Genomic DNA, 14,442 nt, shown 5'->3' on the forward strand with positions numbered 1-14,442 from the left:
ACATCCAGCTGGCCTCTTGATGATAGTTTCAACATCCGCGTCGCTCAGATCTGCAGCTCGCCTTCATCACCCCCAGGCAGCCGCTATCACACAGCCAGCAGGCCGGCTTCACATTTAACTCATGTTTAGCTGCATAAACACAGGTAAAATAATAGTAACAATACAAATAATACAAATAATAATGATAATGAATGCGTACTTTTTGGTGCAGATGAGCAGAAAAATGAGGATGAATTTGACAAACTCATACACTAATGTTTAAATTCAACAAAAAACAACAAAATACATCAAGAAGTAACACAAAACACACAGAAGTTTAGGAAGTGGTGAGTGGTGGGAGTGTGTACGTGTGTGTGTGCATGTGTGTGTGTGTGTGTGTGTGTGTGTGTGTGTGTGTGTGTGTGTGTGTGTGTGTGTGTGTGTGTGTGTGTGCGTGTTTTGTAAGACCAGCAGCTGTTACCTGCAGTGTTTGACTTCCACCCAAAACACCAGCTCAGCAAAACACACCGACCAGTTCCTCCAGACAGACAGGGCGTCACACACAGACACACAGACACACACACAGACAGACAGTCACGCAGACAGACAGATGGACAGACAGACAGACCGACCGACCAATCACACGACGGCAGATTGGCAGAATGTGACTTGAGGATGAATCAACCAGTCTGACATCGGCTCACACACACGCCAGCTACTGACTCAGATATTTACATACGAGCATCTGGGGATGACACACACACACATGCACGCACACACAAACACACACACACACATGCAAACACGCATAAACACATGCCTTCCTCTCCTCTGTATTTATCCTCCTCCGTATTCTCGGGAATCATCATTCCTTACTTTGAACTCTTCCAGGGAATCTGAGCCGGACTTCAGCACGATTAGTGAGAACGGACCCGCCGGCTTCGTCACGGGCCTTTTACGGGCCTGACATGTGAAACCTTTTCACATGAAAAACACAAAAACAAATAGATAAAGAGGATGCATCACACTTTATCAGTCTGTGTGTTCATGCCTGAGAAGTCACGGCGACATTTTCCTCGGATTTTCAAGAGATCCGGATCTAAAATAATAAAACGTTTTGATGGTTGCTCTTATGTGGGAAAAAAATAAAAAATTCACACATTTTGTATAACCTAACAACAAATAGATTAAATTAAAAAAAAAAAAAAATGGTAAGTGGTTAGCCATTTTGTTGTCATCCTTGAACTATTTCATGGCTTAAGTTAGAATGATTCTATTTATTTACGTATTTATTTATTTATTTATGGTTTAAATGATAGGCACCGATATGATGTACAAATAACATAAGACAGCTATTCAATGCAAAGTAATATAAGTTTTGTAAAGTTGCAAATTTATTGTGAAAAGGCGCTCACACGACAGTCAGCCACTTGTTTAATTCTCGCTGTAGTGTGAGCTTTTTGTCAATAAAATAATGAGCTAGGTGACAGACTGAAGTGGATCCAGTCCTGTGCAGCTTAAATCCCCAGCTGTGCATCAAAAACCAGGTTGAGCTTGGTTGTGCAGGACGTCCCAGAAACAACAACAGTGGAGTAAATCAGACAGAAAAGAACGTCAGGAAGTTGAATATGCATGCCCTGCCCCAAAACACTGAACATCAGCGAGATATTTATATATATTTTTTCCCCTGTATTGCAGATCAGCCATGTTGGCCGGCAGCTTCTGGAGCACCTGTGGAGGTTTTGTTGATGCTGGTTACCTCAGCCTCAGGCCACAACGTGTTTCAAGGTGAAACTCGGTGGGAAGAAAAGCCGGGTGGGAAGCGCTGCAACAGGAATGTGACAAAGTGAAGCCAGGAGCGACTGACAATACGCCGCCTGCCTCAAGGCCATGTCACACATAACAGCTATAATGTCCTTTAGCTCTAATCGTGACAGCACTACTGTGGCTTAGAAACTAGGTGGACATCTGAGGGCATGGCATTTCTGCTCTGTAACAGTGAAATATGATTTTGTATCTTTTTGATCCATGTAAAATCCCATTTGTTTCCATTTTTGTCTCTGTTGCTTGAGCTGGTTCGAAGGCCTGGTTGCAGCACTTTTTTGTAATTTTTTAAATTTTTTGACATTAACTATTTCAAACTACTTTTGGCTATTAAGGAAAACAATGAAATAGGTTTTATGTTCACAATTTACTGACTCTACTTCACTTCTATACACATCCACTCAGCATTCGCTTTCTCAGTCTAATGCAGTTCAACGCAACAGCTCTGCCATCAGTTCTATCTTTTAACAAAGTTTATAATTTTTGCAGAATGTGTCAATTTAATTCTGTGTTTATTACTGAGGTTGTAGTTTGCAGAGGTCTTTACTGGACTGCATTATACTGAGAGGTGTTTCCAATTTTTTGTCCTCTTCATTTAAATACAATGAGGGGGACAGAATAGTGGAAACAGCTGTCAGTAAAGTGCAGTCCAGTCCAACAGCAGCACTAACTATGAGCTCAGTGCCAAACATAGAAGTGAATGAACACCTCTATTACTGTGACAACAAGAAAACCTGAGCATTATAGTCAGCAGGAAAGGAAACTTTATGGCACAATAGTTGGATTGTATTAGACTGTACCGGTGGAGCTGACAAAGTGGCCACTGAGTGTACATGTACATTTGTACATTTTGCATTATGTAACACTGCAGATGTACAGTACAGGCTAAAAGTTTGGACACACCTTCTCATTCAATGCGTTTTCTTTATTTTCATGACTATTTACATTGTAGTTTCTCACTGAAGGAATCAAAACTATGAATGAACACGTGGAGTTATGTACTTAACAAAAAAAGGTGAAATAACTGAAAACATGTTTTATATTCTAGTTTCTTCAAAATAGCCACCCTTTGCTCTGATTACTGCTTTGCACACTCTTGGCATTCTCTCCATGAGTTTCAAGAGGTAGTCACCTGAAATGGTTTTCCAACAGTCTTGAAGGAGTTCCCAGAGGTGTTTAGCACTTGTTGGCCACTTTGCCTTCACTCTGCGGTCCAGCTCACCCCAAACCATCTGGACTGGGTTCAGGTCCGGTGACTGTGGAGGCCAGGTCATCTGCCGCAGCACTCCATCACTCTCCTTCTTGGTCAAATAGCCCTTACACAGCCTGGAGGTGTGTTTGGGCTCATTGTCCTGTTGAAAAATAAATGATCGTCCAACTAAACGCAAACCGGATGGGATGGCATGTCGCTGCAGGATGCTGTGGTAGCCATGCTGGTTCAGTTTGCCTTCAATTTTGAATAAATCCCCAACAGTGTCACCAGCAAAACACCCCCACACCATCACACCTCCTCCTCCATGCTTCACAGTGGGAACCAGGCATGTGGAATCCATCCGTTCACCTTTTCTGCGTCTCACAAAGACACGGCGGTTGGAACCAAAGATCTCAAATTTGGACTCATCAGACCAAAGCACAGATTTCCACTGGTCTAATGTCCATTCCTTGTGTTTCTTGGCCCAAACAAATCTCTTCTGCTTGTTGCCTCTCCTTAGCAGTGGTTTCCTAGCAGCTATTTGACCATGAAGGCCTGATTGGCGCAGTCTCCTCTTAACAGTTGTTCTAGAGATGGGTCTGCTGCTAGAACTCTGTGTGGCATTTATCTGGTCTCTGATCTGAGCTGCTGTTAACTTGCGATTTCTGAGGCTGGTGACTCGGATGAACTTGTCCTCAGAAGCAGAGGTGACTCTTGGTCTTCCTTTCCTGGGTCGGTCCTCATGTGTGCCAGTTTCGTTGTAGCGCTTGATGGTTTTTGCAACTCCACTTTGGGACACATTTAAAGTTTTTGCAATTTTCCAGACTGACTGACTTTCATTTCTTAAAGTAATGATGGCCACTCGTTTTTCTTTAGTTAGCTGATTGGTTCTTGCCATAATATGAATTTTAACAGTTGTCCAATAGGGCTGTCGGCTGTGTAGTAACCTGACTTCTGCACAACACAGCTGATGGTCCCAACCCCATTGATAAAGCAAGAAATTCCACTAATTAACCCTGATAAGGCACACCTGTGAAGTGAAAACCATTTCAGGTGACTACCTCTTGAAGCTCATGGAGAGAATGCCAAGAGTGTGCAAAGCAGTAATCAGAGCAAAGGGTGGCTATTTTGAAGAAACTAGAATATAAAACATGTTTTCAGTTATTTCACCTTTTTTTGTTAAGTACATAACTCCACATGTGTTCATTCATAGTTTTGATGCCTTCAGTGAGAATCTACAATGTAAATAGTCATGAAAATAAAGAAAACGCATTGAATGAGAAGGTGTGTCCAAACTTTTGGCCTGTACTGTACATTTAAAAAAAAAAATAGTTTGAATTGAATTTTCAAAATGACTTTGGCTAACAAAGCCGTGTTTCCTTGAGAACAGCTTTAATGTAGTCCAACGTCCTCCAACTTGGCAGCTCGTAAAATTCTGACTTTCAAAGCAGCTCCCACCCAGCCGGGCTGCTTTGTGCAGATGGTCCGCCGCAAATTGGACGGATGGAACAGATTTCGGAGCACATTCTGAGCATCTCTTTGTCTTTTTCCACAGAGAAACAATCAGATGAATGGAAAGAGATCAAGATAAATGGAAAGCGGGGGAGAAAGGGAGATAGAGTTGGATGAAGGACAATGAGACAATGAGACAATGAGAACCAAAACAACTCGCTCACCTTCTGGCTGCCTCGTTTGTTTGGTGTTTGCATTTCACCTGCACTGTTTTTTTTCCCTCTCCATTGAGAGTTATGTCATCAGTGCAAAAAAGTAGGCCAAAGTAGAGCAACACTGACTCACACCCACACAAACTAAGTCAAAACCACCAACTATTTTATTAGCATTCTTCCTTTTACCATTCAGTCTCTGGCTCTGTTCCATGGCATCAGTTTCCATGGATGGCTCGGTTTTAGCCCTATTGTGGTCAAAGATTATGCAAAATGCCACTGAAATATGACTGTACTTTAGTGGCTTTAATAGACTTTACTTAAAGCTGCATTAAGAGGTTTTCTGACCACTAGACAGCGCACAAATGCCAGTTCCAGTGCAAACTCCATATGTAAACACACAAAGCCATTCGTCCCCGAGCAGATAACTTCTTTTTTTTTTTTTTTTTTTTTTTTTTTTATTAGTTAATTCAGCAGGTATACATTTGAAAGCAGCCTCTATACAGTCAATAGCAGAGACATCTGCTTATCAACAAAATAATGAAAAAAAGAACAAACAAAACAAAACTAACTAAGTTTGGGCCACAAGAATTATTACGTTTATAACTAAGTCTCCATGATTGTCACATATAGAAAAAGAAGAAAAGAAAGAAAGTTACCTGCACTTTCACAATTTTTTTTTTTTTTTCCCCTTTTTAACCCAACCCACCCCAACCCATCACCAGAGATCATTCTGTACATTTCATTACACTTTACAAATAGGATATTTCAGTGTGTCCTTATACATATTGGGCAAAACAACTCCAAAAGACAGACAAAGCAAAAGAAGGAAAAAAAAAAAATCAAACCATAAACAGAAGCAGCTCATATCATAGTTCTAGCAATGTTGAGTGCTTCCTTAATAGCATTGAGCCTAACCTGGTCTGCACCATTCATCATAGCAACAGAGAGCTCCATGGATAAAGTCTCTATTAAAGAGTAGTTCCACTGTCGTATAGAAAGCGTGTGCGGTGGTTTCCACCGAGCTGCTAACATTCTTTTAGCAGCATTACACGCAGATAGCCACAGCTGTCTTTGAGTATGGTTAAAGTTCTGCCCAGAGTCATCATTCAGAATCATATGCCCTGGGGAACAATCAATATCTAAACCCAGAGTTTCGGTAAGAAGTTTTGATATTTGTTCCCAGAAGCTTCTTACTGGTGGACACTCCCACATACTATGTAGAAATGTCCCAGTTACATTCAAGTCACAAAGGGTGCAGTTTGGGGATATAGTTATACTCATATGAAATCGTCGTTTTGGAGTTAAATAACTTCGATATATAAATTTAAGGTTTGTTAATTTATGATTCAGATTTTTTGAACAAGAGAGGTTCCTCCAGACTCTAGCCCAATCTATAGATGGTTCGGGGCAGTCATTATTCCATACTTTTATTATAGCTAAATGTGTCTGTGTGCGCTCCAGCAGAGTATTATAAATCCACGATACATATCCTTTAGTTAAACTTAATAATTTTCTAATCATGTCCATAATTGGATGACACTTAGGCGGCTCATCCAATAAAACACCTGCAGCTCGCATAGCAGAGCGTAATTGAAAGTAAAGAAACAAGGAGTTGGATGGCAAATCGTACGTAGCCTTCAAATCCAAAAAAGTTCTCAAGCCGGCCTCATTCATAATGTTCCCCAAATTGTGTATGCCTGATTTATACCATTGGGGTGAAATAAAGTACTGTCCTCCGGACTTTAATAATATATTATAAAATATTGGTGTGTTAGCATGCCAATGAGATGTCCAATTGTAAATCTTTTCTCTTTTATGAAAAATCTGAATTGCATACGCTATTATTGGACCATACTTTAATTTACATTTTTTATCAGATAGAGTTGTAAATAAAATGTCATTCAATTGAATTGGAGCAGATAACTTGTAGAAACATAAAGTAAAGGGGGAAAAAAAGGTGTTTTTAAGGAAAATGAGGGACACATTTTACTCTTGCAAGGCTTGTGTTGGATTACTAAGATTATTTTGCCTCTTAGCTTCAATCTCTTGGGGAAATGTGGGGAAACTGCAGACTCACAGCTACAAGGTAAGCTTTGAATGAACTTTTTCGGCCACTGTAGTGCAGAATTATGAGGCACTCACATGATCTGCTAATCCGTAATTTGGATATGTCTGTCTGCAGAATGTGCAGTTTCAGAGAAGCTTTGAATGAAGTGGAAGCAGCAAGCGGGTGAAGTCGAGGGCAGAGGATCTCATGGTCAGGCCAATGCAGAAAGCAGGCAATTTCAACAGGCTCGTTATAAAAAAAGAGAACTACAGTGACAACTCTCATACTGCAAGAGGTCATTTTAATGAAAAAATATATGTCATATTGTTTACAATGGATTTTTACACTTGCAGTGGTATTTGTTGGTCTATACAAGTGTGATATAGGTCAGCTGTGAAACTATTTTCTGCCATAAAATAGTTCCACCATTTTGGAACCTAGGGGGATGAAAAGAGCGCTGCAGATGAAACCAAAACAAATTATATGTTGTGCATCCATTATTTCCATTCTGTATCTATTTCATTCATTTTGGAGCAGAGCATTCCCAGTCAAACTTGAGAGAGGGAAGGAGTTAATGGACCAATCTCTGGTCCATTAATCTCCATTCTTGAAGCTTTGTGTGAAAAGAGCAGTTTAACACCAAAAGTAGAGTGACCACTTTTTAGAGACCACATCCTTACATGTGCATGCACCAGATTTCTTCTCGTTTGACACCTTACACTGCAGTCTCTACTGCTTGCTATAAAAAAACAATGGCAGTCATTGTGGAAGATATGTGCACTATCCCAGGATCTTTTTCCATAAAAAACAGGCCAAAAGAGAGGCCACGGTGCTCTGGTCTGGTAACTAAAGATGTGTTCGCACAAAAACCAAGCAGAGGAAATCTGGTGTATGTGCAAATGCTGTGAAAAAAATTATTTCATGGCACTAAAATTTGTTTTATTTTATATTGTCCCTAACAGGGCATTACTGGGGCTGGGTAAACAAGACACTAGCTATGGAAGATGATGCTCTGGAACATCTTCCATAATGCTATCCTTGACCATCAGCTTAACCTTTGATCTGCAGTTCATGCAAACACTAAACCGGCCCTCTGCAGAAGTGAGTGCGTCACTGCAGGATTTTTCTCTGGAGGAACTTTTCCTATCCTAGGTGGGGATATCTTGTACATCATAATCAACCCTGATGCATAAACAATACAAACTGTGTTTCCTTGGTGTGTTGAAGATAAGAGAGCCGTCCAAAATGTGCGTTGCTGTGAAGTCGTTACACAGCCGGTTTTATTGCTCTGATGGGATTTGCTCGGGCCTGTGACGCTTGTGCCCTTAAGGAGAGAGTAAAAAACCATGCACAGTGCAGTCCAGTCCACACAAGGCAGTGGCTTTCTCTTCCAGGCTGCATACGGCTCTTTGATTGGGCTGACATCATGGGCCCATCAAATTTACTTTGACCTACATTTGGAGATTTGTTGAAGTCATGTCTTACTCACGATTGGGGTGGCATTTGGCATTTGGGATGAGAGAGGTTTCCAATGCAGTTTCACTTGTTTTAGGATTTTTCTCTGGGAACAAGCATAAATATGGTGAAACAAGGAAGATCAGCCCCCTAGGATCGACAAAATAACACTTGATTCAAGGAAATTATGGAGACAGGTTGATTAGCATTGGAAACTGGCAGATTTTTACCTTCTGGTAGGTAAAAGCTGGATTTGAACACTGAAAAAGAGACTTAATAACCTGTTGACATGGAGATTTGATGCATCACGGCCTTTCATTAGATAGATCAGGGGTCACCAATCATGTGCCATGGAGGGCCGAGAGGCTGCAGGTTTTCATTCCAACCAAGACCTCCACCAGGTGACTTCACTGATCACCTCACCTTGTATCAGAAAGGAGGAGCTAATCAGTGAAATCACCTGGTGGAGATCTTGGTTGGAAAGAAAACCTGCAGCCTCTCGGCCCTCCATGGCACATGATTGGTGACCCCTGAGATAGATAGATAGATAGATAGGTATACTTTATTGATCCCAGACTGGGAAATTCACATTAGAGCATCAGCCAATCCGTAACCACAATCCTAAACCAGCAGCTCATCTTATCACTGATGAGACGCCTACACTTTGACTTTTCTTGGAGCACATGCAGAGCGTCTTCTACGGTGTGTCTGGAATAATATTTTCACTCAAATGCACTGGCCAGCTCTTGGGCACCAATTTTTTTTTTAGATTTTCATCCCCGTGAATGAAGATCGGGGAAGGGGACGATAGATTGGGGCTTCATTTGCTCGACTGTCACGTGATTTCTCAGCCTCGACTGCTTTGTTTCAAATGAATCTTGGAGGAAATGGTCGATTTTGGCTTGACAACTTTGATGCTCCATATATTGGTGAACCTTTGGGAACTGATATCCAGTCCAATCCAAATGAAACCGACTGGCCCGCCACTGGCGATGGGACGTTTGAAGCCGAGGCTGAAGGGCCGTGCCAGAGGAAGCCCGGCTCTGAGGCTTGCATCGTTTTGCAGAAACCCGCATGACGAGTGACAGACGAGGCCTCGTGTTTCACGGGACACGTCACCAGTTTGGTTTGGCCGCTGGTTTCTGGATGAAAGCGTCCTAAACACCTGACACTTCATGGGATTTGTTTGTGGTTGTTTGGTTTGCAAGTTGTCAGTGTCAGAGTTCAGCGAATATTTGTTACTATCATTTATTCATTATCATTTACTCATTATTTTGTTGCTGTTGTTACTGTTAGTAAAACATTTTTCTCTTCTTTTCTTTTCTCTCCCCTTTTTATTAACGACCCATTATGAATACGTTCAATGAGTCAATGACATAATAAAAAGCACAGTGGTGATGGAAGGGAAAGCAGGGCTGCATATACTAAAGGCTCATGAATGATTCGGCTGCTACACATTCACTTTTGCTGGTGAATAGAGTCGAATGAAGCTTCGAGTGATGAAGGAGCTGCTGCTGGTGCTAAAAAAAAAAATAATAATAATAAAAATGAATGAGTGTGGGTTTTGTGTTTTACTGTGCCATGCTGTTTCAGAGTCTTTTCCACTCCAACAAGAAAAAGAAAAAGTAAAAGAGTCTTGAGGAAACGCTGAAACCTTGAAAATATCTGCAAAAAGCATCAACTAGTGGTGACCTCAGTCTATAAATATCTGCTCTGCCCTCGAATGTCACTCAAACCCTTGTAAGGAGTGGAGAGCCTCGCTGCCAAGGATGTGTACATGTGACCCTGGGAAAGGCCAAGGAGAAGGCGAAGGCATTTCTTCCTCTGTATTTCTTTGATGCGGCGAGAGCAAACACCACTCGGCATGACATGACGCGCCCTTTTGCCTCCGGGCTAAAAAACAGAAGTCAGAAAAGAAACAGAAGTGACCGCCTCATGCTGAGCTGGCGTTACAGGTGGAAGTCAGTCACTGGATGTGATGACTGACATCTTTTTCATTTACATACAAACACAGAGATGTGGCCATACACACACACACACACACACACACACACTCTCATTAGTTATGAAAGGATTAGTTTTGCAAGATGTGATTGTAATTTTATGCCAAATTTTAGCACAAAATTCTAAAGACTGCATAAAATCTCAGTCAGATTTTTTTTTTTTTTGTCAGCCCTTTTCTGATGCTTTTTGGCCTCATTTTTATAGGAAAAACAAAAATCAAGATGTCGAGATCAAACCGGAAGTGTCAACCTGCTCCAGCTGCAGATATTCTTGTTCTTCCAGCCAGGCTGTACCGTTAATATTCATGTAATTTCATATCATTTCCCGTACATTACATTATCATGCCTACATGTGGTGCAGTCTCTGGTGTTACATGATACTGGATTGAACTGAATCATGTGTTACGGTAATAAGATTTTTAGGATGAAACTTGTATTACTTTTTTTTTTAAAAAGAATTGAATCACCTCTTAGTTTTATACGTGAGTAATAAATATGAGGAAAAAATTAAGAAAAAAACAACAATTAAGAAAAAAATCATTTTTTATGAATCTGTTTGTATCTTATTGAGTCTATTCTGTCTTGTATTGGCTTTGCATTGTATGTTTTTTATTTATTATGCCATTCATTGTATTGATACTGCAGTGGATTTTGGATTTTAACCTTCCAAGACTCTGCAGTCCTTCCTCCCATCTTCATAGCCTGCATGGCAACAGCCTGTTGTGCAATTTGGGCGTTTAGGTGAAGTTTATGTAAGGATAGCGCTGACTTATGTAGTCGAGGTCACACACTTTGTTTGTTGATGCATTTGTAAACGATGTTACCTAACACACACTTCACACCTTCTGTTCCCATGCAGAGTCAAAATGGCTTGAATTGTGTGTTCAGTACAGAGAGATGCATTTCCAACTCATCATTATGTTCTTTTCTTGTGCTTGGAATGTTGGCAGCTGTTTCATAAGTTAACACCACAATGCAAAAAAAAAAAAAGTGTTTCTTAACAAGTCTCATGAGTCTTTTAAAATCGTGTTTCTTTTATTTTTGAACAAGGGCAAATAATTCCACTTGATTCCAATGCAGTTTGACTTGTTTCAGGATTTAAATGTGTTGAAACAAGGCAGAATGAGGCAGATCAGCCACTAGGATCAAGAAAATGACCTCGTGTTTCCAGAAAATTCTGCAAACAAGATGATTAGCATTGGAAACAAGTGGGATTATCTAATCCCCGTAGCATGCTTTAAGAAAAACAAGTTTTGAACACTTCATATGGGACCAAATTACTTAAAATGGGGATTTTTTGCAGTGTAGAGCAAAGAGAAAGTGATGAAGTGAGGCAAATGTACCTCAGACATACAGAGTAAGTACAGGGTAAGAGCGCCACCCACAGTTTAACAGGACTTCTACGGTTGTATATACAGTGCTGTGAAAAAGTTTTTGCCCCCTTCCTGATTTCTTATTTTTTTGCACATTTGTCCCATTTAAATGTTTCAGATCATCAAACAAATTTTGATATTGGACAAAGATAACCAGAGTAAATACAAAATACAGTTTTTAAATGATGATTTCATTTATTAAGAGGAAAAAGCTATCCAAACCTACATGGCTCTATGTGAAAAAGTAATTGCCCCCCTAACCCTAATAACTGGTTGTGTCACCCTTGTTGGCAACAACTGCAATCAAGCGTTTGCGATAACTGGCAATGAGTCTTTTACATCACTGTGGAGGAATTTTGGCCCACTCTTCTCTACAGAAATGTTTTAATTCAGCCAAATTGGAGGGTTTTCGAGCATGAAAGGCCTGTTTAAGGTCATGCCACAGTATCTCAATTGGATTTAAGTCTGGACTTTGACTAGGCCACTCCAAAACCTTCATTTTGTTTTTTTTTTTAAGCCATTCAGAGGTGGACTTGCTGGTGTGTTTTCGATCATTGTCCTGCTGCATAACACAAGTGTGCTTGAGTTTGAGGTCATGAACTGATGGCCGGACATTGTCCTTCAGGATTTTCTGGTGGAGAGCAGAATTCATGGTTCCATCAATTATGGCAAGTCGTCCAGGTCCTGAAGCAGCCAAGCAGCCCCAGACCATCACACTACCACCACCATGTTTGACTGTTGGTATGATGCTGTGTTAGTTTTATGCCAGATGTAACGGGACGCACACCTTCCAGAAAGTTCAACCTTTGTCTCGTCAGTCCACAGAATATTTTCCCAAAAGTCTTGGGGATCATCAAGATGTTTTTTGGCAAATGTGAGAAGAGCCTTTGTGCTCTTTTTGGTCAGCAGTGGTTTTCGCCTTGAACTCTCCCATGGATGCCATTTTTGCCCGGTCTCGTTCTTATTGTCGAATCATGGACACTGACCTTCACTGAGACGAGTGAGGTCTGCAGTTCTTTAGATGTTATTCTGGTTTCTTCTGTGACCTCTTGGATGAGTCGTCGATGCGCTCTTGGAGTATTTTTGGGAGGCCGGCCACTCCTGGGAAGGTTCACCACTGTTCCAAGTTTTCTCCATTTGTGGATAATGGCTCTCACTGTGGTTCACTGGAGTCAAAAAGCCTTAGAAGTGGCTTTGTAACCCTTTCCAGACTGATAGACGTCACTTACTTTGTTTCTCATCTGTTCTTGAATTTCTTAAGATCGCAGCACGATGTGTTGCTTTTTGCGATCTTTTATCCTACTTCACTTTGTCGGACAGGTTCTATTTAAGTGATTTCTTGATTCAACAGGTCTGGCAGTAATCAGTAATCAGCTTTCCAAAAAAATGTGGTCAATCACAGTTAATACAAGATTTAACAAGGGGGGGCAATTACTTTTTCACATAGGGCCAGGTAGGTTTGGATAGTTTTTTTCCCCTTAATAAATGAAATCATCATTTAAAAACTGTATTTTATATTTACTCGGGTTATCTTTGTCTAATATCAAAATTTGTTTGATGATCTGAAACATTTAAGTGTGACAAATATGCCAAAAAAAAAAAGAAATCAGGAAGGATGCAGTATGAATGATCTGGGAAGTGGAATAATTCACAGACACACAATTAACCATTACATAATGGATTTTTAAAAAAAAAAAAGAGAGAGAGAGAGAGCTCAGTTTATCATATTTTTGAAGTGAAGCATTTTCTATTAAATCTGCTATTTGCGCATGGTGGTTTGACATTTTAAGAATCTCCCACGAGGGCAGAGGCTGCCAGCGAAGCCACGATGAACACGGCAAGCATGAGACACTCATTGACAGGCGGCTGACGCAGGCAGGGTTCATAATGCAGCGGCTGACTGCTCCTCTGCTGTCACACAGCTTCATCTCAGCGGCAACTCGGCCATTAGGAGGGCGATCACACAGAGCAGACGACAACTTCAAACTTCCTCACACACACACACACACCCCTCCTCTCTTTTTGCTTCCATCTGAGAACGAAAAACTGACCTAGTTGGAGCGAAGGAGGCCTGTCATAAGTGAACCAGGTCTGTGGAACGCCGATGGAACAAGAGCAATAAGAGCAATTGTACAATACCTGTCAACCCAGCCATTTCATTACCTTTTAATACACATGTGTGGAGTGGCACTTGTGTCATCACATTCAAGCACTGCAGCCAATCACGTCCCTTATACTTACATTTCTTCAGGTGGCTTTAATCACGTTATGTAAGCATGTATTTCTGAGCGTGTCGCAGTGCTACATAATTGAGCAGGTGATGCAGTCGGTGATTACATGCTCTGTAAAGCGTTATATAAGGAACTATACATAAGGAAGGCCGAGGCTGAAGTGCTTGGGGATGCCGTAACAGCGGCTCAAGTGCCGTTTCAACATGTTTTTTTATTTAACACCGTCTTAAGAGTATTCTGAGAGATGGTTTTTCACCCATCGACTTTTCATAAAGGTCATGCACAGTTTGGATTTGAGTTTGAGTTCATGTAACAAGAAAAAAAGGAAGATACTATGAAGTTACCAGGGCTGGGTGATGTGAAAATCAATATTAGAAAATCAATATTAGATGTTTAAACAAGAGATTCTTTATAAATAATCAATCGTAACGTGGATATGATGACTGGGTTGCAGCCTTTAAAACCAGGACAAGACGACACTTATGCCAGATCATGATATTACAAAATCCAAAATCCCATATCATGATATCAATATATAGCAACGCCCTAGAGGATATACATGAAATATAATGTGTTAATAGTGACTGCAAGGTGTTCTTTGGTGATGGTATGCAGAGTGTTTAAAGGTTGGCACCAAATTGCCGCATTCTGACACCTCAAAGTACAGATCG

Source organism: Myripristis murdjan, chromosome 19, assembly GCF_902150065.1.
Source record: "Myripristis murdjan chromosome 19, fMyrMur1.1, whole genome shotgun sequence".
NCBI classification, from domain to species: domain Eukaryota; kingdom Metazoa; phylum Chordata; class Actinopteri; order Holocentriformes; family Holocentridae; genus Myripristis; species Myripristis murdjan.